At 36.5% G+C, this 20,859-nt stretch overlaps 1 pseudogene; it reads left to right on the top strand.

The window, feature by feature from the left end:
* The first annotated feature begins 4,262 nt into the window (after window positions 1-4,262).
* Window positions 4,263-10,646, top strand: LOC141492279 (taste receptor type 2 member 7-like; annotated as a pseudogene).
* The last annotated feature ends 10,213 nt before the right edge of the window (window positions 10,647-20,859 follow it).

Here is a 20,859-nt window from a genome sequence, read left to right as displayed (position 1 = left end):
TAAACCCATTTGCCTTGCAAAAACCTAAAAAAAAAAAAGTGAGTAGCACAGAAAAGGCATGAATGGACTGCAATCACTTCTCTTCTTTCACTTCCCTATTTCCATGAATTGAATTACCATTCTTTCAGTTTCTCAGACTCCTACATTTTTTAGTCATTGATTTCTCACTCAATTGAAACTACTCTTTTCAAAGCTACCAGTTCTCTCTCTCTCTCTCTCTCTCTCTCTCTCTCTCTCTCTCTCTCTCTCTCTCTCTCTCTCTCTCTCTCTCTCAAAACTTTACAATTGTCTCTGTACAAAAGTACAGATCAAACAACTCGTTTCTGGTACAGATAGCAGAAATAGGATATAATGGCCTAAAGGGAGAGACTCTAGATGAGAATGTAAGGGAGAAGATTTTCTGGATGAATTTATCTTCTCATATTTTCAGTTGCTCAAAAGTCTATTTTGATTTACCAGGAGGTTGGTCTTCATCTGGCATTTTCCCCATGTCTGATCCAATAGAACCAATGACACTACCTGTAGGAAGATAGCCAGTTTTGAGCAATAACAGTACTGATTGCATCCTGAGATAAAGCCCCCCCCCATCTGGTAGAGGTACTATGGGAGGGGGAGGGTAATGGTTTTGGTCTCATTCTGAAGGATTTCAAGAAATTGATCTAATGTAGGCCTGGGATTCAAGCACTTTATTTCCACTGTCAAACACAACCCTAACCCAGAACCACTTGCTGGAACAATGAGAGACAAAACTGAGACTGTGCTGATGATGATCTCATCATGCTTCCATGCTTGATGGAAACACATCCCTGGTAACAGTGTCCATTCCTGGTTCTCAGGTTTGCAGTTTCAATTTTATTTTATTTTTAGTTCTATTTATTCTTCTTTCTTCCATCCCTCTTTCAGCCATTGAGAAGGTAAATATAATGCTGAGTAAAAAAAAATAAAGTCATGCAGATTATATTTTTATATTAGTTGTTTTGAAAAAAATGAAAAGCAAAAAAAAGTTATGCTTCAGTGTATACTCTGAATCCATCAGTTCATCTGGAACATTTTTAGTCATGAGTCTTTTGGAATTGTATTGATCAGAGTTACTAAGTCTTTACAATTTACAATGTTCCTGTTACTGTATAAATTTTTTCTCCTGGTTCTGCCCACTTCACTGTGTGCATCAGTTCATTTAAGTCTTAACATGGTTTTTCTGAAACTGTTCCTTTCATTATTTTTTATATCACAACAGTATTCCATCACAATCATATGCTATAATTTGTTTAGCTATTCCTCAATTGATTGGCATCCCATTTTCCAGTTGTCACCACAAAAAGATCTGCTATAAATATTTTCATACATATAAGTCCTTTTCCTTTTAAAAATATTTTGGGGATATAGAACTAGTATTGGTATTTCTGGGTCAAAGGGTATGCATAGCTTTATATTCTTTTGGGCATAGTTCCAAATTGCTTTCTAGAATGGTGGTCTAATTTAGTGTCATCAACCTGCATTAGCAATCTCTTTTCTCACATCCCCTCTAGAAGTTGTCAATCTTCTTTTGCCAACCTGATCAATGTGAGGTGGCAATTCAGAAATTTTAATTTGCATTTCTCTGATTATTAATGATTTAGAGTATTTTATCATAGGAGTATTGATAGCTTTGATTTCTTCATCCGAAAACTGTATTTTCATATCCTTGAACCATTTATAAATTAGGGAATGACTCTTATTTTTATATGTCTCAGTGCCCTATATATTTGAGAATGAGACCTTTATTAGAGAAACTTGTAAAATATCCCCCAATTTCCTGTTTTTCTTCTAATTTTGGCTGCAATGTTTTATATTTGAATCTAGATGTTTAGTTTTCCTTTTTAAAATTAAATTCATCAATGGCTTATCTGTCTTACTATTTTTTTCCCTATAAAACCAGTTCCTAGTTCTATTTATTAGTTCAATAGTTTTCTTACTTCAATTTTGTTACACTTACTTTTGGTTTTCAGCATTTCCAATTTGATGTTCAATCAAGGATGTTTAATTTGTTTTTTCTAATTTTCTTAATTGCATGCCCAATTCATTGATCTGTTATTTCTTTATTTTGTTGATGTAAGAATTTAGATAAATAAATTTCCCCCTAAGACTGCTTTGATTGAATCCCATAAATTTTGGCATGCTGTCTCATTGTCATTCTCCAATGAAATTATTTATTGTTCCTATGATTTGTTCTTTGACCCACTTATTCTTTTAGATTAAATTATTTAGTTTCCAATTATATTTTATCTATCTTTTCACTGCCCTTTGTTGAATGTAATTTTTATTGCATCATTATCTGAAAAGGTTACATTTAATATCTTGCCTTGTTACATTTGAGTTTGAAGTTTTTATGCCCTAATACATGGTGAATTTTTGTATAGGTGCCATGTGCGACTGAAAAAAAAAGGCACTTTTTATTTGGTTTCCATTCAGTTTTCTTCAAAAATCTGTCATATCTAACTTTCTAGTGTTCTATGCACCCCCTTTCTTCCTGTTTTATTTTTTGGTTGGATTTATCAAGTTCAGAGAGGGGACAGCTGAGGTCCCCACTAGTATAGTTTTGCAGTCTATTTCTTCCTATAACTCACTTAACTTCTTTAAGAATCTGGATGCTATACCACTGAATGCATATGTCATGTTTAGCATTGCTACTTTTTCATTGTCTATGGTACTTGTTAGCAAGATGTAGTTTACTTTCTTATCGCTTTTAATTAGATCTATTTTTGTTTTTACTTTGTTTTTACTTTGAGATCAGTATTGCTTTTTAAACTTCACCTAAGGTCTAACAGATTATGCTCTAACCCCTTACCTTTATGCTACTTCAAGTGTATTTCTTATAAACAACATATTGGTAGGATTCTGGTTTTTGATCCACTCTGCTATCTACTTCTGTTTTTATGGGGGACTTCATCCCATCATATTCACATTTACGATTACTAATTGTGTAATTACCTCCATTCTATTTTTCCCCTGTTTATTCCTTCTCTCCTTTCACCCTTTCCCTCCTGAGCAGTGTTTTTCTTCTGTCTACTGTCTCCCCAAATCTGCCCACTTTTCTATCAGCCCCCCCAACTCTACTTACTTAGTCTCTTTCCCTCCTACTTCCCTGTCAAGTAAGATGGATTTCTATATTTACCTGATTGTTTTATTATTCCTTCTCTGAGTCAATTCTGATGAGAGTAAGATTCAAGTGATGCCCATTGCCCACCTTCCTAACTTCCCCTCCACTGTAAACAGGTCTTTCACATTTCTTCATGTGAAATAATTTACCTCATTCTATTTCTCCCTTCCTTCTGCTCCCAGTTTACCCCTTTCTTATCCTTAATTAATTTTTATATCATTCCTTCACTCACCTTATACTATATCCTCTTTCTATGTATATTCATTCCAGTTGCATTATTATGATAGAATTCTTAAGCATTAGAAAAATCATCTTCCCATCTAGGTATGTATGTATATATACAGTTTATTCTATTGAATCCCTTATGTTTTCTTTTTACTTTTTAATCTTTTATGCTTCTCTTAAGTCTTGATATTGCAGGTAACATTTATTTTTAATTTTAGCCTTCTTATGAATTTTGCCTTTTGACATTGTTACCCCCTTCTGAATTTGTGTCTTGATCTTCCCTATCACCATAATAACTTCCTTTTTTTGTTGTTTTTTGTTTGTCTTTTCTGGCCTTTTCCCTTACTTATAAATTTATTTTCTGTTCCTAGGGTGGCACTGTCTCAAGTTTCTTGTATCAGGGTTTGCAGGCCATGGCTGTTTGCCTGGTGCTGTTGCTACTCTGAGGTCCCCTGGGATACCCTTCTATCTGGTGTGGTGGGGTGAGGAGTGACTGGCACTGCTAGAAGTTAGATGGGTCTGGCAGCTTACCTGGAGTTGAGCTTGGGTTCCAGATCTGTTGTCTGGCGTGTGCTGAGACCAGGTGCCCCCATGTTGATATCTATTTGCCCAGAGTTATGCTGAACTACATGGTAGTCCCTACATTGGAGGCTGCCTATTCACTTGGCTATGCTGGATTATGTGGGTGGGTCCAAAAACTGGTGTCTACACATTTATTTAGGTACTTTGTAGTCCCACATTGTCATCTCCATGTTTACCAGAGTAGGGGGGAGGAGGCAATCCTGAAGCATTTGACTGTCTAACTGCAAGTGTCTACCATTTCTGTGGAAGTTATGCTAAGGTATACCTTGCTTCTAGGAGCTGGAGTCTGCTGGTTCCCCTGGTTATACTGAGGTACATGACGGTGGTGGGAGTCCTGGTGACATTTGCCTGCTCCATGGCACTGGGGCTCAGTACCTCCCACTGGTTTGCTATAGACTTGCTGGCATACTTGCTGTTCTGAACTGTGCTGCCCTTTTACCTGAATGAGGCAGACTTTTCAGCCCATCTTCCAAGTTTCTTGAACTGAGAGATTATTTCATTTTACCATTTTGCTGGTTCTGCTGTTCCAGGCTTTGTGTTGGGGCCCTGTTTTCTGGTTGTTTGAAGGTGAATGGGAATGTTAGGGCAATTTCTTCTTTACTCTTCCTGCTTGGCTCCTGGAAATCAATCTGATGGAGGGTACAAGAAAATAGTGTAATCTTTTGCCACCTTGAAATTGAAGGTCATACCCTTTAAAGCAGGAAATATGTAGTACATAGAACAATACTCATGCAGCAATGAGAACTGGAGAGTACCTGGAGCCAGGTGCTAAACTGGTCCCCAAGCACAATCCTTGTCCCAACCAACACAGAAATGTGTTTAAGCAAATATCCCCTGGAAGGAAGCTCTCTTCTTCTCCTCTGGACCCCCAGCAGTACTGCCACTCTTTTTCTCTCTTCAGGTTGGAACCAGGTGCTCTGACCTATGGGGCTGGAAATATATGACCTCAGCTCCACGTGGTTGAATCCATTTGGAACTAAACATCTCTTTTATTCTCCCTTCTTTCCTCTAAGTTTCTTCTCTGGACCTATGCTGATGTAAGCTTTTCTCTCTCCTTTTAACTTTTAGCTTAACTATTTCTTTTCAGGTCCATAGCTAATAATATGGGCCCAGCTCTAGGCTGGATATATTTGGGTCTAAGCCCAATCACTTCTCAGCAACTGTTCCCTTTCCCTTTCTCTCTTTCCCACAGACATTCTTTTTTTTTTTAGGTTTTTTTTTTGCAAGGCAACCGAGGGTTAAGTGGCTTGCCCAAGGCCACATAGCTAGGTAATTATTAAATGTCTGAGACCAGATTTGAACCCAGGTACTCCTGACTCCAGGGCTGGTGCTTTATCCGCTGTGCCACCTAGCTTCCCCCTCCCACAGACATTCTTGTCCTGATCTATATTATTCAGCCTGTCCTTAAGTAGGTCTCTAGCTCAATGACTCTCTATATGAGTTTAATCTGTAAACTGTTTACTGTCACCTGTGAATTAAATTCTGAATTTTTCATATCTCTAGGGTCAATTCGTGAATTTTTCATTTAAAGAAACCTTTATCCTTAAGCTCTTTCAATAAGGACTTTTCCCATTTTTCCATCATCAATCCCCCTCCCACCACTCATTCACCCCTTCACCCACCACCCCCAAACACATATCTTCTTAAAAGGTATGGTTTTTGCTTTCTAGGAAAACAAAGGATTTTATCTCAAACCAAAAGAATTCTCTGTGTGTCATTCTACCCACATACTTCAACTTGAAGAGAAAGCCAGTAGTTTCTTTCTACCATCTCCCTTATCTACTCTCCTACTTTAAATAAAACTTCTTGTAAAGGAAGATATTGTCTTATGTGAATTTAAGCATTGACTTTTATGTCAGGTTCAAATATTCTGATTTTTGAGGTTATGGAAACAATGCTACCTGTCTTCATTCTTCATCCATTCAACAAAGAAAGGAAATTTAGTTAGCTAAATGATTACATATATAGTGATAGAAGTATAGAACCAAAAATCTACTATGCCATCAGGAAATTTTCTTATAGACTAAGAATAATTCTGAGATTAAAAAACAGTTTGACATAATGATCTGAGAACAGGTAAATTCTAAAGTTTGTTTAGAAGTATTCTAGGATGATAGACACCAGCTAGACAAAGTGCTGTGGGACTGAGACTGAGTCAATGATTATGAATATAAAATCAAATTCATCTAAGATTTCTGGACAGATGTAACTACTTAACCAAATAATTTTATTCAATTCATTGAGCATTGACATGAAGGAAAGAATTATACATATATATATATGCACCAAAGTGGTTTTCTATGAAGGTGTCATGGAGGCTGTCCAAAATAAGGAGGTATTCCCTATTGATGGTGAGGTGAATGAATGATTGAAAAAAAATTATTGTTTAATTTATGCCAGACTGTGCTAGCACTGGGAATACAAATACAAAAACAAGCTAGGCTTTGTCCTTAAGGAGCCTGAGGGAAGTATAAAGGAGTGTAGTGACCAAAGAAGAGACCTTGGTTGAGGAATCACAGGGATTAGAGTCATGGGGCAATCAAGTATGGTTCCCTTTATACTATCAATGGTAGTATAATTGTTCTCAAAACAAAGGGGAGGTGGCTCAACAAACAGTAGTTCTTGATTTTGATTTCTCTGCAAATGTCTGAAAGACATATATATAGCATGGTCTGAAACCATTTATTTAGAGGATGTTATAGGTGAGTTTGTATTCATCCACCAATGAGGAATAGCCTAAAAGCTGAGCAAATTATATACGGTTAAGGGTGGTTAAGGGTGGGTATGGTGTCCTAGAAGATCACTACTTGAAGTAGGTAAAAGAAAGACAGTAGCAGGATAGATGTCATAGATACACCAAATGTTTCTATTTTGGGGGAATATGTTTTATAAAATCTCAGGACATTATAAAGTCTCATAAGATTTAACCATCTACATTAAAGCAATAAAAGATTTGAAAAATGCATATTCTCCAGACTTTGATATATAGGTTTATGGGTATTTAATTCACTAATAGGTGAAACTTGATATAAAAACAAATTGAGTTCCAAATCAAGTGATAAGAGGAAATTGGGTTGTATAGTATAGGAAATCTTGCCCAGAACTTTCAGTCAATGACTCCAAACTTCTTGCTGATAAAATCCTTGTTTTTAAAAGCAAAAAATGATCTGTATGGATAGGAATAATGAACAAATGTTTTCTTACCTTTGTACTATCTGTCCCTGAAATGGACTTCATCTTCACCATTACCTCTTGGAATCTCTCCTTTCCTTCAAAACTCAGTATAAGCATTGCTTTCTACACAGTCACCAAGTCAGTTAAATAGGCATTTATTAAGCTAACTACAGATCAGACACTATGCTAAGCCTGGGAATATAAATATGAGCAAAGAGAAAAAACAGATTCTGCCCTCTTGGATCTTACATTCTAAAAATAGTCCTTAAATGAAAATTCTAGTTGGAGCCATTAGGAGTGAATTTTAGGGCAGAAGTGAAGAACAGATTTCTGGGGTATGATAGAAAAATCTGGTAAGAAATGAAGAGAATCTTCTGAGCAATTAAGAGATCTAGTACAATCCTGGGAGACAATGCCATCCACATCCAGAGGGGGGAAAACAGCTACAAAAAGAACCCACAAGATCTGAATGTACACTCTGCTCACTTTTTAAAAGACTTCTTATATTTTTCCTTCATATCCCATGATTTTCTTTCTTTTCCTCTTGGTCCTAATTCCTCATACACAAAAAAGATTTATACGTGGGCATATTGAACATAGGTATACTTCTACAACTTTTACCACTGTGAGTCAGGGAGAGGGGAGGGAGGGAGGGCAAAAGAGAATTAAAGTGAGGGTTAGGGGAAAATGTGTAACTTATGAATATACAGGTGGATGAATGTTGAAAGACTTTCATGACATGTAATTGGAAAAATAAAAATAAACGATCAAAAAATGAAGAGAATAAAAGTCACTTCTGGTCCCCCAGTTTCTAGTGATTTTACAATACTTTGTATCGATCTTATAGCTATTTTTTAAAATCTATTTATAGATATGTGTGTGTACACACACACACACACACACACACACACACACACACACACAGACAGACAAATTATTTACCCTGTAAGTTAGACTACAAATTTCCTAAGGGAATGTTTCACTTTTCATTTTTGAATCACAAATTCTTAGTACAGTGCCAGATAGTATTGCATTTACTATTGCCTTTCCTCTTGGATTTTAGTTCCTGTGAACTTTGAGAAGTTAGCAGCTGAAAATTTTTATATATTATAAACATTTTTATTTTGTTTTGCAAGGCAATGGGGTTAAGTGGCTTGTCCTAGGCCACACAGCTAGGTAATTATTAAGTGTCCGAGGTCAGATTTGAACTCAGGTACTCCTGACTCTAGGGCTGGCGCTCTATCCACTGTGCCACCTAGCTACCCCTATTATAAATTTTAATAAGACTTATGTCAGAGTAAAGTATGAGAGATGTAGATATTCTTTTTTTTAGGGGTTTTTTTTGCAAGACAAATAGAGTTAAGTGGCTTTCCCAAGGCCACACAGCTAGGTAATTATTAAGTGTCTGAGACCAAATTTGAACTCAGGTACTCCTGACTCTAGGGCCAGTGCTCTATCCACTGGGTCACCTAACCGCCCCCAGATATTCTTAATGAATAAAATTCATTGGTAAAATTGGAGGATCTTCAAACATTAATTTTCTGAATAACTGGAGACAATAACTTTGAGTCTAATAGCATTAAAAACAAATGAACAAACCTTGAGAGTGAAATTGGGATGATATAATGAAAATCAATAGCCTTATCTCTCTCTCACAAGACAGTTTAATTAATAACCAGAAAACTGCTCCTGTTCTGTGAAAAGAATTTTAAATGCAGTTAGAAGATGATTTTTTATTATTTATTGTTAGTAAAGTATTTAATAAAAAAGTTACTGTTGGATAAATAATCACTGATGATGAGAATGTGAATTCTCATAATATATTAGAATTTGAATGTTTTCTAAATTATAGTTATAATTGAAGAAAATCTTCCTTTGGGGCTTGAATTATAAAGATGTTCATTGTTCCAATAATTTGTAATCTTGACCTAAGAATCTATAAATATTTATTGCAAATAGCAATAATGAAATTCATCCCCAGATGTGCTTCATTGTCAAGAATATGGATAATTTGGGGGGTCATTCATAACTCAAACTGATGATGAATCTGAACTAAATGGAAAATAGCATGAAAAGGGATGTGCAAAATGATGAAAGGGAATTTTTTTGCAAATTGCATATAAGCAAATCAGTTCTCACCATGCCAAATAGCAAGCTGCAGTGGTAATAAAAGGACACATAGATTTTTATCCTTGAAACGTACATGTGGGGGCTGCTAGGTGGTACAGTGGATAGAGCGCCAGCCCTGGAGTCAGTAGTACCTGAGTTCAAATCCGGCCTCAGACATTTAATAATTACCTTGCTGTGTGACCTTGGGCAAGCCACTTAATCCCATTGCCTGCAAAAACAAACTAAAAAAAATAAATGTACATGTAAAGAATAAGAAAGTTTTATAAAAATAATTCTAAATCTTACAAAAGTATAGGTCAAAGCTTTTTCTCTGAAGATGGGGGCTACAAAGAAAGAGAAGAAGAAATCACCACAAAATCTCAATGATACCTCTTTTCAACAGGTTGCTTGAAAATTAATCCAAAAATTGTAATATTAGACATGGGGATTTTCTCTCTGCCGATGTCTTAAATGCAATAGAAACCTTTTTTATGATCATGATAGCTGGAGAATTCATAATGGAGATTCTGGGGAAAGGGATTCATTGGACAGGTAAACTTTATTGACTGGGTCAAGAAAAGGAAAATATACTTGGTTGATTACATTCTCACTAACCTAACCAGAATTGACCTCTGTTGATGATACTATTGAACAGCATTATAATGACTTTTATCCAGTGAAAATATTATTAGAATTACAGGTGACTGGACCATCACCAACCATTTAAGAATCTGGTTTGCTACCTGCCTTAGCACAGTCTATTGTTTGAAGGTAGACAATTTTTCTCACCGTCCTTTTACTCTGGTTGAAATGGAGAATTAACAGAGTGGTTCTCATAATTCTATTGTGTTCATCTGCCTGCTAATAACAGCAATATAATGAAACTTTCCAAGAGCTAAGCAAACAGAAAGAGCAAAGTAATGTTACTTTTCCTACCTTATTATGATGTTTCCCCTCAGTCTGGTGTCTCCCTTTCCCTCATTTTTCCCCCGTTAATCCTCTCCCTGTGAAAACATACCAGGAAGATGATGCCCATTTCCATAGATACTAGATCCCAGCACAAAGATTCATTTGAGAGTCAACAAAACTGTGATCTTTTTCCTCATCCTCTGTCATTTTCTATTTGGCCTTTCTCATAGCAACATCCAACTATTTTTTCCCATTGATTGAACTAGCAAGGATATTTGGTGAGATCACTGTAGCCACCTATCCCTAATTTACCCTGATTTGGGGGAATATCCAGCTAAGGCAGACATTCTGGAATGCACTGCAGGAGATGAAACATTGTCTCAAAGAAGGGATATCTGTAGTGCACTACATCAGCCTGTGCAGAAATAATTATCTTCTAGTGGAAAGAAGGCAACTGCGAATTCTAGTACAACCTTTCTCACTTCTCCCAATTTTTCCATTACTTTGAGTTGTTTGATTTTGAACATTATTGAAATTGTTGGGCATTACAGGAAAAACATTACATCTCTTTTCAAATACTTGTGCTGGAAACAAGAGCAAGTTTTGGCTCAGTATAAAGAATAATGTTTTAAAAATTTCAGGTATCCAAAAACTGAATGGGCTTTTAGGCAAGTATTGCCTATTTGAGATGCTTAAACTTGATTTATAACCTCAAGGGGAAAAATTGGCTTATTGGGCAGGTGATTGGGATTGTATTTTCACACATGTGTTTTCCGACTATGACATTTTATAATTTTAGATACTGGCTCAATTTGATTATAACAACAGTAACCTTCATGGTATATTTAGTTATAAAATGAAACATCATATATGCCAAATCTTCATATGTTGTGTCATATGTGTTCCAGGCTAAGAGCTATGAAGGGTTAGCACAGAAATAGTTATGTGCTTTAAGGAGCAAGATGTACTTCAGAGCTTAGATAAGGGAGTAGCTGCATGTCTGAGCTAACAAGGTGTATTCCCAGGCTCAGATAGATAGCGCATTCTGAGATAATTACCTTCTGCACTTTGTTTATCAAATCACTGTTTGGTTCTCAAAACAATCTTCACTCTGTTTATCAAAACAATCACCTGAGACATACACAAGGTATGCATGTGAAAAAAATGCTTGCTAAAACACTTATGTAATTGGTTACGTAAATGTAGAGTATAAAAGTATGTATCCTGTGATCAATAAAGGAACCAGCTTATGCATCATATTGATGTTGGCCTGAGTTCCCTCCCCCGGACTCAACATTCATACTTTCTTGTTCACATATTATGGTCTTATATTGTTGATCATTTCATAGTTTGGTAGAACAATGATTTAATTTTTGTTGATACTTTAATTGATAAAAATAGCAGTTATTCTATGTTTTCTCATTTTGCTCCATGATTGTCTGAATTTTTATATCCTTTGATAGAATTTACCCAATATACTGGAGTTCTTTATTTAATCTTAACTCATTGATGATCTCAATGCTATTTCTGTTTATACTCTACCAAAGACCATGTTGACATTGATCAACTAATCAATACATGAAAAAGCATTAATAAGACTCCTAGAATATGATGTGACTTGGAAAAAATGTTGTTATGGTCTTATTTTAAAATAGTCAAATGATCATACACATATATAATTCTATTGCTACTAGGATGATTAAAAATGTCTGGTCTTGACCAGATGAACCTGGTTTGAATTGGTTTTCCTTGTTCTCTGCCAGTAGAATTCTGTATTTTTGTCTATATAAACATTCCATTTCTCTCTTTTTTGTGTGTTTATTATACTGTTCTTTTAAAGAATGTACTTTACTCCAATGAAACATTCAATAATAGTACTTTAATGACTATTAGACCCTTGCAATGAATTTTGGTATATTAAAATTTTGCATTTCAGTGACCCTTCAAATATATCATCAAATAGAATCAGAAGATCAAAGGGCAGTATGGTTGAAACAAAACAGAACAAAGAACTGACAAACCATTATTTTGAGGCTAATTAATCCTTAGAAAATAAGCAAGGAGGCAGTTAGGTGGTGTAGTAGATAGAGCACCAGCCCTGGAGTCAGGAGATTCTAAGTTCAAATCCAGCCTCAGAAACTTAATAATTGCCTAGCTGTGTGACTTTGGGCAAGTCACTTAAACCCACTGCCTTAAATAAAATTTTAAAAGGAAAAGAAAAAAAGAGAGAAAAAAGAAAAGATTTGAAGACTAGAGAGGTTGTTATTTCTCTACATAGACTTCTTTAAGTTGGACAAACAAGAAAAATACCCATTTAAAAATGACTTCTAACTTTTGCTATAATGGGAGAAAAAAGCAAGTCATATTCAAGACAATACAAAGACTAGAGTACTAGGTGAGCCTGTTAAAATCTGGGCATAGTCATCCAACTCTAAAACAGCCTCCCCACAGAACTGTTTTAGGAATTTTTTTTTAACTTCTATTGGGCATGGATGTCTTTAGGGAATTGTTAACTTGGACAAATATATAGATATACTGAAAAGTAGAATCATTTTGGAATTTTACAAATTCCCAAGTGAATATGGAATAGTACAACACAGCATTACATCATGTCATATGTCACAAAAAAGTTAAGAAATTTATCTGATAGAAATATTCTTCAATGACCTGGGAACTTGCCTCATTTAAATACTACAGAAAAATTTATGGGCTTTAATCAAAACATTAAAAAATAGTCTATTAATTAAAATAACATTTAATAGATAGTATGATAAAAGCATAGTTTCATAATGAGTTAAAGAATATATATCAGATCTTGTGAACTTATTGCTGAATTATGTAAAAGCAAGTAATTACAGAAGCTGGAAGACATATTTCTTTTGTTTTTTTCTTAATTTTTCCCAATTATATGTAAAATTAATTTTAACAGTTTTTCCAAGTCTTAAGTTCCAAGATCTCCCTCCCCTTCTCCCCCTCATTGAAAAGGCAAACAATTTGTCATAGGTTATACATATGTAGACATACAAAACACATTTCCATGTAAGTCATTATGAAGAAACTAGACAACCCCCCCACCCAGAAATAAATAAAGAAAGTATCTTTGATTTTCATTCTGTTTTTCCTCTGGAAATGGACAGTACCTCTCATCACAAATCCTACAAATTGTCATAGATTATTTTATTGGTGAAATTAACTTAGTTATTCATTGTGGATCATAATGCAGAAGTGTTGTTTTAACTTAGTGTCATTTCATGCAAGTCATTCCAGATTTTTTGAAGCCTGCCTGCTCATCATTTCTTATAGAATAATAATATTCCATTACATTCATATACCGCAACTTGTTCAGCCATTTCTCAATTGATGGGAATCTCTTTAATTTCCAGTTCTTTGTCATCACTAAAGTAGTTGCCATATTTTTGTATATACAGGTCCTCTTTCTTTCTTTCTTTCTTTCTTTCTTTCTTTCTTTCTTTCTTTCTTTCTTTCTTTCTGACCCAGTAGTGTTTTAATTTTCCCCTCCAGCATTTGTCATTTTCCTTTTCTGTCATATTAGCCTTATTCACATGAGTAAGATAGTAGCTCAGAGTTGTTTTAATTTGAATTTCTCTCATCAATAATAATTTAGTTTTTATATGACTATGAATAGCTTTGTTTACTTTGTCTGAAAACTGCCTGTTCATACCACTTATCAATTGAGAAATGGTTCTTATTTTTATAAATTTGACTCAGTTTTCTATATATTTGAGAAATGAAGACTTTATCACAGACACTCACTGTTAATTTTTTTCACATTAATGATTACCAACAATGTATTTCCCTCCATTCCTATTTTCCTCCCTGTTTATCTTGCTCTTTCTCCTTTTATCCTGTCCATTCTCAAAAGTGTTTTGCTTCTCACTTTTGCTTCACCCCAAACTGTCCTCACTTCTAACAGCACCTCATCATCTTCCCTTCCTATTTTCCTGCTTTCCTTGCTATAAATTTTTGGTTTTGCTTTTCCTTCATTTCAACTCCTGGTTTTAATAAGCAATGATATACAAAGTTTCTTTTAAGTAACAGATCATGGGTTTTGTTTCTCTAACCAATTTGTCGCTTTGATTTTATTGGATTTTAAAATTCATTCATATTTAAAGTTACAAGAGTGAAGTTTATACATTTATCCATTTGTTCCTAATATTACTTCTCTGAATTAGTATTTATTTGTTTCCATTCCTTTTTTTAATAGCAGTACTTTTTCTTTTCCAGTGAATTTTTCCTTAATGTACTTTAAGGCAACTCTATTCTCCAGGCTCTATTTCGATCACTATTAAGCCTCTCTGCTATTTGTCACATCTTAGTTCTGGAATTTATTAAAATAATTCCCTTTTCTTGTTTTTCCTTTTCTCTAATAATCTGATTCTTCTCACTTTTCCCCCAATCCTTAGTTGAATGACATTTCTCCTTCCTTACCTCTCTTTCAAGTCACTTTATTTGTTAATCTTTTTTTTAAATCTCTGAACATTTTCTTTTTTAATTTATTTTTATTAAAGATATTATTTGAGTTTTACATTTTTCCCCAAATCTTGATTCCCTCCCCGCTCCCCCCCCACAGAAAGCACTCTGTCAGTCTTTACTTTGTTTCCATGTTGTACCTTGTTCCAAATTGGGTGTGATGAGAGAGAAATCATATCCTTAAAGAGAAGAGAAGTCTAAGAGGTAACAAGATCAGACAATAAGCTGTTTTTTTCTTAAATTAAAGGGAATAGTCTTTGCACTTTGTTCAAACTCCACAGCTCCTTATCTGGATGCAGATGGTATTTTTCCTTTGCAGACAGCCCAAAATTGTTCCCGATTGTCGCACTGATGGAATGAGCAAGTCCTTCAAGGTTGAACATCACTCCCATGTTGCTGTTAGGGTGTACAGTGTTTTTCTGGTTCTGCTCATCTCACTCAGCATCAGTTCATGCAAATCCCTCCAGGTTTCCCTGAAATCCCATCCCTCCTGGTTTCTAATGGAACAATAGTGTTCCATGACATACATATACCAGTTTGCTAAGCCATTCCCCAATTGAAGGACATTTACTGGATTTCCAATTCTTTGCCACCACAAACAGGGCTGCTATAAATATTTTTGTACAAGTAATGTTTTTACCCTTTTTCCTCATCTCTTCAGGGTATAGACCCAATAGTGGTATTGCTGGGTCAAAGGGTATGCACATTTTTGTTGCCCTTTGGGCATAGTTCCAAATAGCTCTCCAGAAGGGTTGGATGAGTTCACAGCTCCACCAACACTGTAATAGTGTCCCAGATTTCCTAGATCCCTTCCAATAATGATCATTATCCTTCCTGGTCATACTGGCCAATCTAAGAGGTGTGAGGTGGTACCTCAGAGAAGCTTTAATTTGCATTTCTCTAATAATTAATGATTTAGAACATTTTTTATATGGCTATGGATTACTTTGATCTCCTCATCTGTAAATTGCCTTTGCATATCCTTTGACCACTTGTCAATTGGGGAATGGCTTTTTGTTTTAAAAGTATGCCTCAGATGAAGGGATCGAGTCTTAGGAGCTCTCTGATAAAACTCATAAACTAAGGACTCTAACTAAACTTTCGAGAGACAGAACCCACAAAGGGAACCAGTGAGGCAGTTCTCCTACTCAAGCTAACCAGGAAAAGAGCAGAAAGGCTCTGCTCCCCGGGGTCAGGGTCGGAGGGGCAGCGCACTGGAAGGGTGGCCCCCCAGAGTGAAAGAAGTTCAGTCTCCTGGAGGCAGCCCCAGGGTGCTGGGAGCTGCGGCTCACAGCAGTGGGGGAGTCCCCTGAGCTGCACCCCGGGGAGCACCGGGCACAAAGTGGGGGAACAGCGGGGGACCTCTGCCAGAGCGAGCACGTGGAGCCAGCCCTCAGGGCACACAGCCAGCAGCTTGGTCTTTCCCCAGCCCTGATCCAGGAAACAGAAGCAGGCGGAGTCAGTAAGCAGGAGCCCCCAGGGCATGAGCCCATTGAGCTGAGGGAGGGGAGTGAAGAGAGACTGCAGAGCTCTGTCCTCTGCCCCTGGAACAGGACTCTGGGGTTCTGACCACATTCAGATCCTGATTGCAGTCTAGACCCCCCCTCATAGAACAGCAGCGGCCCCCCCACCTCAGCCCCATGGCAGAGGGGGGAGGGGTGCATATGGTCATTCACAGACCAGGAGGGAGGACAGAGCCTCACATACTGAGACCCTTGTGGGAGTGCCCCAAAAGCTCAGGAAGCACCTCAAAACCAGGCCCAGGCTGGGAAAATGAGCAAGCAGAGAAAAAAGAGGAACACCATTGAGAAATATTTTGCAAATGAGCCCAAGAAGGATCAAAATACTCAGTCTGAAGATGAGGAAGCACAAGCTTCTGCATCTAAAGACTCCAAGGAAAAACAGAAATTGGGCTCAGGCTATGACAGAGCTCAAAAAAGACTTTGAAAATCAAATAAGGGAGTTGGAAGAAAAACTGGGAAAAGAAAGGAGAGAGATGCAGGAAAAACATGAAAATGAAGTCAGCAGCCTAGTCAAGGAAATCCAAAAAAATGCTGAAGAAAATAGCATGCTAAAACCAGCTTAGGTCAAATGGATAAAACAGTTCAAAAAGTTATTGAGGAGAAGAATGCTTTAAAAAGCAAAATTGGCCAGATGGAAAAGAGATAAGAAAACTCTCTGAGGAGAACAAATCCTTCAAACAAAGAATAGAATTCAGGGAGACTGATGAATTTACCAGAAATCAGTACTTCAAAACCAAAAAAAAATGAAAAATTAGAAGAAAATGTGAAATATCTCATTGAAAAAACAACTGATATGGAAAACAGACTTAGGAAAGATAATTTAAAAATTATTGGAATACCTGAAAGTCACGATCAGGAAAAGAGCCTTGACATCATTTTCAAAGAATTACTACAGGAAAATTGCCCTGATATTCTAGAAGCAGAGGGCAAAATAGAAATGGAGAGAATCCACCAATCCCCCCGAGAAAAAAATGATCCCAGAAAACCAACCCCTAGGAATATTATAGCCAAGTTCCAGAACTCCCAAGTCAAAGAGAAAATATTACAAGCAGCCAGAAGGACACAGTTCAAATATCGTGGAGCTGCAGTCAGGATCACACAGGACTTAGCAGCAACTACATTGGAAGCTCGTAGGGCTTGGAATACAATATACCGGAAGGCAAAAGAGCTTAGAATGCAGCCCATAATGAACTACCTAGCAAGGCTGAATGTCCTCTTCCAGGGAAAAAGATGGACTTTCAATGAACCAGGGGAATTTCAAAGGTTCCTTTTGGAATGGCCAGGGCTGAACAGAAGGTTTGATCTTCAGATACAGGACTCAGGTGAAGCATGGAGATTGGAGGAGAGGGGGGGAAATATGAGGGATTTAATGAGGATGAACTGCATGTATAGAACAATGATCCTGACAATATTCATATGAACCTTCTCAGTTAATATAGCAGGTAGAGGGAGCTTTTATAGTTGAAGCACAGGAGAAAGCTGAATTTGAAGATAAAATATGGTGTAAAAATGGAGTCAATAGAAAAAAAGGGAAATGGAATGGGAGAAAGCAAAAGGAGAGGGGGAATAGGCCAAGATATTTCACATAATAAGACTTTTTTATTACAATGAGCTATTGCAATGATATGGAAGGGGGGAGGCAAGGGGGAATGAGGGAACCTTTGCTCTCATCATAGATGGCTAGGAGAGGAAACAGCAAATATACTCAATGGGGTATAGACATCTGGAGTAAGAAGGAGGGGGGAGCAGGGGGAAGGGGTAGGGATGTGAATAAAGGAGGAGAGGATGGACCATGGGGGGAGAGTGGTCAGATATAACACATTTTTTTTTTACTTCTTGCAAGGGGCTGGGATTGGAAGGCCTGCCCAGGACCACAGGGCCAGATGGATTCTGGGCCTAAGGGGTGGTATGGGGGCTCAGGACTTCTTGGCCCCAGGACCAGGGATCTGTCTGCTGCACCACTCAGCAACCCTACAGCAGAGTCAGAGTGAAAGGAGAGAGAACATGGTAGTGGAGAAATAAGAAAGGAGGGAGTTGTGATCAGCAATGGCAACGGTGGAAAAATATGGAAGTAACTTTTGTGATGGACTTATCATAAAGAATGTGATCCATCCATGACAGATTTGTTGGTGTTGGAACAAAGACTGAAGCACATTTTTGTTATTATTATTTGGGGGGGAGGGTGCAGGGTAATTGGGGCTGGGTTGCCTGCCTGGGGTCACATAGCAGGGTGATCTTTGGGTGTCTGGGGCCGGATTTGGACCCAGGTGCTCCTGGCTCAAGGGCCAATGCTGTGTCTGCCACCCAGCCACCCCTACCATTATTACTATTTTATTTTATTTTGGGTCTTTTTTCCCTTCCTTTGGTTTTTTGCAGGGCAGTGGGGATCAGGTGGCTTGCATGTCACATGGCTGGGTGATTGTTGGTTCTACGGGGCTGGATGTGGGCTTGGGTGCTCGTGGCTCCAGGGCTGGTGCTTTGTCCGTTGCACCACCTGGCCATACCTACAATTATTACTATTATTTTTTTAATTTTAATTTTTTTTCTCTCCCCTTTAATTTTTTTCACCCAAGCAAGTCTATCTATATTCATGGGGGGAGGGGTATTGTGTTTACTTGTAAACAAGAATATTTTATTAATGTAAAAAAATTTGTACAAAATGAGAATAAAAAATAAATTTTAAAAAAAATATGCCTCAATTCTCTGTATATTTTAGAAATGAGTCCTTTGTCAGAATCATTAGTTGTAAAGATTGTTTCCCAATTTACTACATTTCTTTTGATCTTGGTTACATTGGTTTTATCTGTGCAAAAGCTTTTTAATTTAATGTAATCGAAATCATCTAATTGGTTTTTGGTGATATTCTCCAACTCTTCCTTAGTCATAAACTGTTCCCCTTTCCATAGATCTGACAGGTAGACTAGTCCTTGATCTAATTTGCTTATAGTATTGTTTTTTTTATGTCTATGTCCTGTAACCATTTGGATCTTATCTTGCTAAAGGGTATGAGGTGTTGGTCTAATCTAAGTTTCTTCCATACTTACTTCCAATTTTCCCAGCAATTTTTATCAAAGAGGGAGTTTTTATCCCAATGGCCAGACTCTTTGGGTTTATAACACAGCAGATTACTATAATCATCTCCTGCTTTTACATGTAGTCTATTCCACTGGTCCACCACTCTATTTCTTAGCCAATACCAAACAGTTTTCATGACTGATGCTTTATAATATAATTTTAGATCGGGTAGTACTAAGCCACCTTCATTTGCATTTTTTTCATTAAGCTCCTAGCAATTCTTGACTTTTTATTTCTCTATATGAATTTACTTACAATTTTTTCTAACTCGTTAAAGTAATTTTTTGGAATTTTGATTGGTAGGGCACTAAACAGATAGTTTAGTTTTGGTAGAATTGTCATTTTTATTATATTAGCTCTACCTATCCACGAGCAGTTGATATTTGCCCAGTTATTTAAATCTAATTTAATTTGTGTGAGAAGTGTTTTATAATTGTTTTCAAAAAGATTCTGAGTCTGTCTTGGCAAATAAGACTCCCAAATATTTTATATTGTCTGAGGTTACTTTGAATGGGATTTCTCTTTCTAGCTCTTCCTGCTGTTTCTTGCTAGACATATATATGTAGAAAAGTTGAGGATTTATGAAGTTTTATTTTATAACCTGCAACTTTGCTAAAATTGCTAATTGTTTCCAGTAGTTTTTTAGATGATTTCTTGGGATTTTCTAGGAAGAGCATCATGTCATCTGCAAAGAGCAAGAGTTTTGTCTTTTCTTTCCCAATTCTAATTCCTTTAATTTCTTTTTCTTCTCTAATTGCTGATGCTAACATTTCTAATACAATATTGAATAGTAGTGGTGATAATGGGCACCCTTATTTCACCCCTGATCTTATTGTGAATGCCTCTAGCCTCTCCCCATTGAGTATAATGCTTGTTGATGGTTTCAGATAGATACTGCTAATTATTTTAAGGAGCAGTCATTTTATTCCTACACTCTCTAGTGTTTTTAATAGGAATGGATGCTGTATTTTGTCAAAAGCTTTTTCAGCATCTATTGATATGATCATATGATTTCTGATAGGTTTGTTGTTGATATAATTGAGTATACTAACAGTTTTCCTAATATTGAACCAATCCTGCATTCCTGGAATAAATCCTACTTGATCATAATATATTATCCTAGTGATGACTTCTTGTAATCGTTTTGCTAAGATTTTATTTAGGATTCTTGCATCTATATTCATCAGGGAGATAGGTCTATAATTTTCTTTCTCTGTTTTAACTCTTCCTGGTTTAGGTAACAGTACCATATTGGTTTCATAGAAAGAGTTAGGCAGAGTTCCATCTTTCCCTATTTTCCCAAAGAGTTTATATAGGATTGGAACCAATTGTTCCTTAAATGTTTGGTAGAATTCACTTGTGAATCCATCAGGCCCTGGAGATTTTTTTTAGGGAGTTCAGTAATGGCTTGTTGAATTTCTTTTTCTGAGATAGAGTTGTTTAGGTATTTAATCTCTTCTTCATTTAACCTGGGCAACTTATATTTTTGTAAATATTCATCTATTTCACTTAGATTATCATATTTATTGGCATAGAGTTGGGCAAAATAATTTTGAATTATTACTTTAATTTCCTCCTCATTGGTGGTGAGTTCACCTTTTTCATTTATGATACTAGCTATTTGGTTTTCAT

The sequence above is a fragment of the Macrotis lagotis genome, chromosome 6 (genome assembly GCF_037893015.1).
Source record: "Macrotis lagotis isolate mMagLag1 chromosome 6, bilby.v1.9.chrom.fasta, whole genome shotgun sequence".
In the NCBI taxonomy this organism is placed as follows: Eukaryota; Metazoa; Chordata; class Mammalia; order Peramelemorphia; family Peramelidae; genus Macrotis; species Macrotis lagotis.
This window is presented reverse-complemented; position numbering and strand designations above follow the sequence as displayed.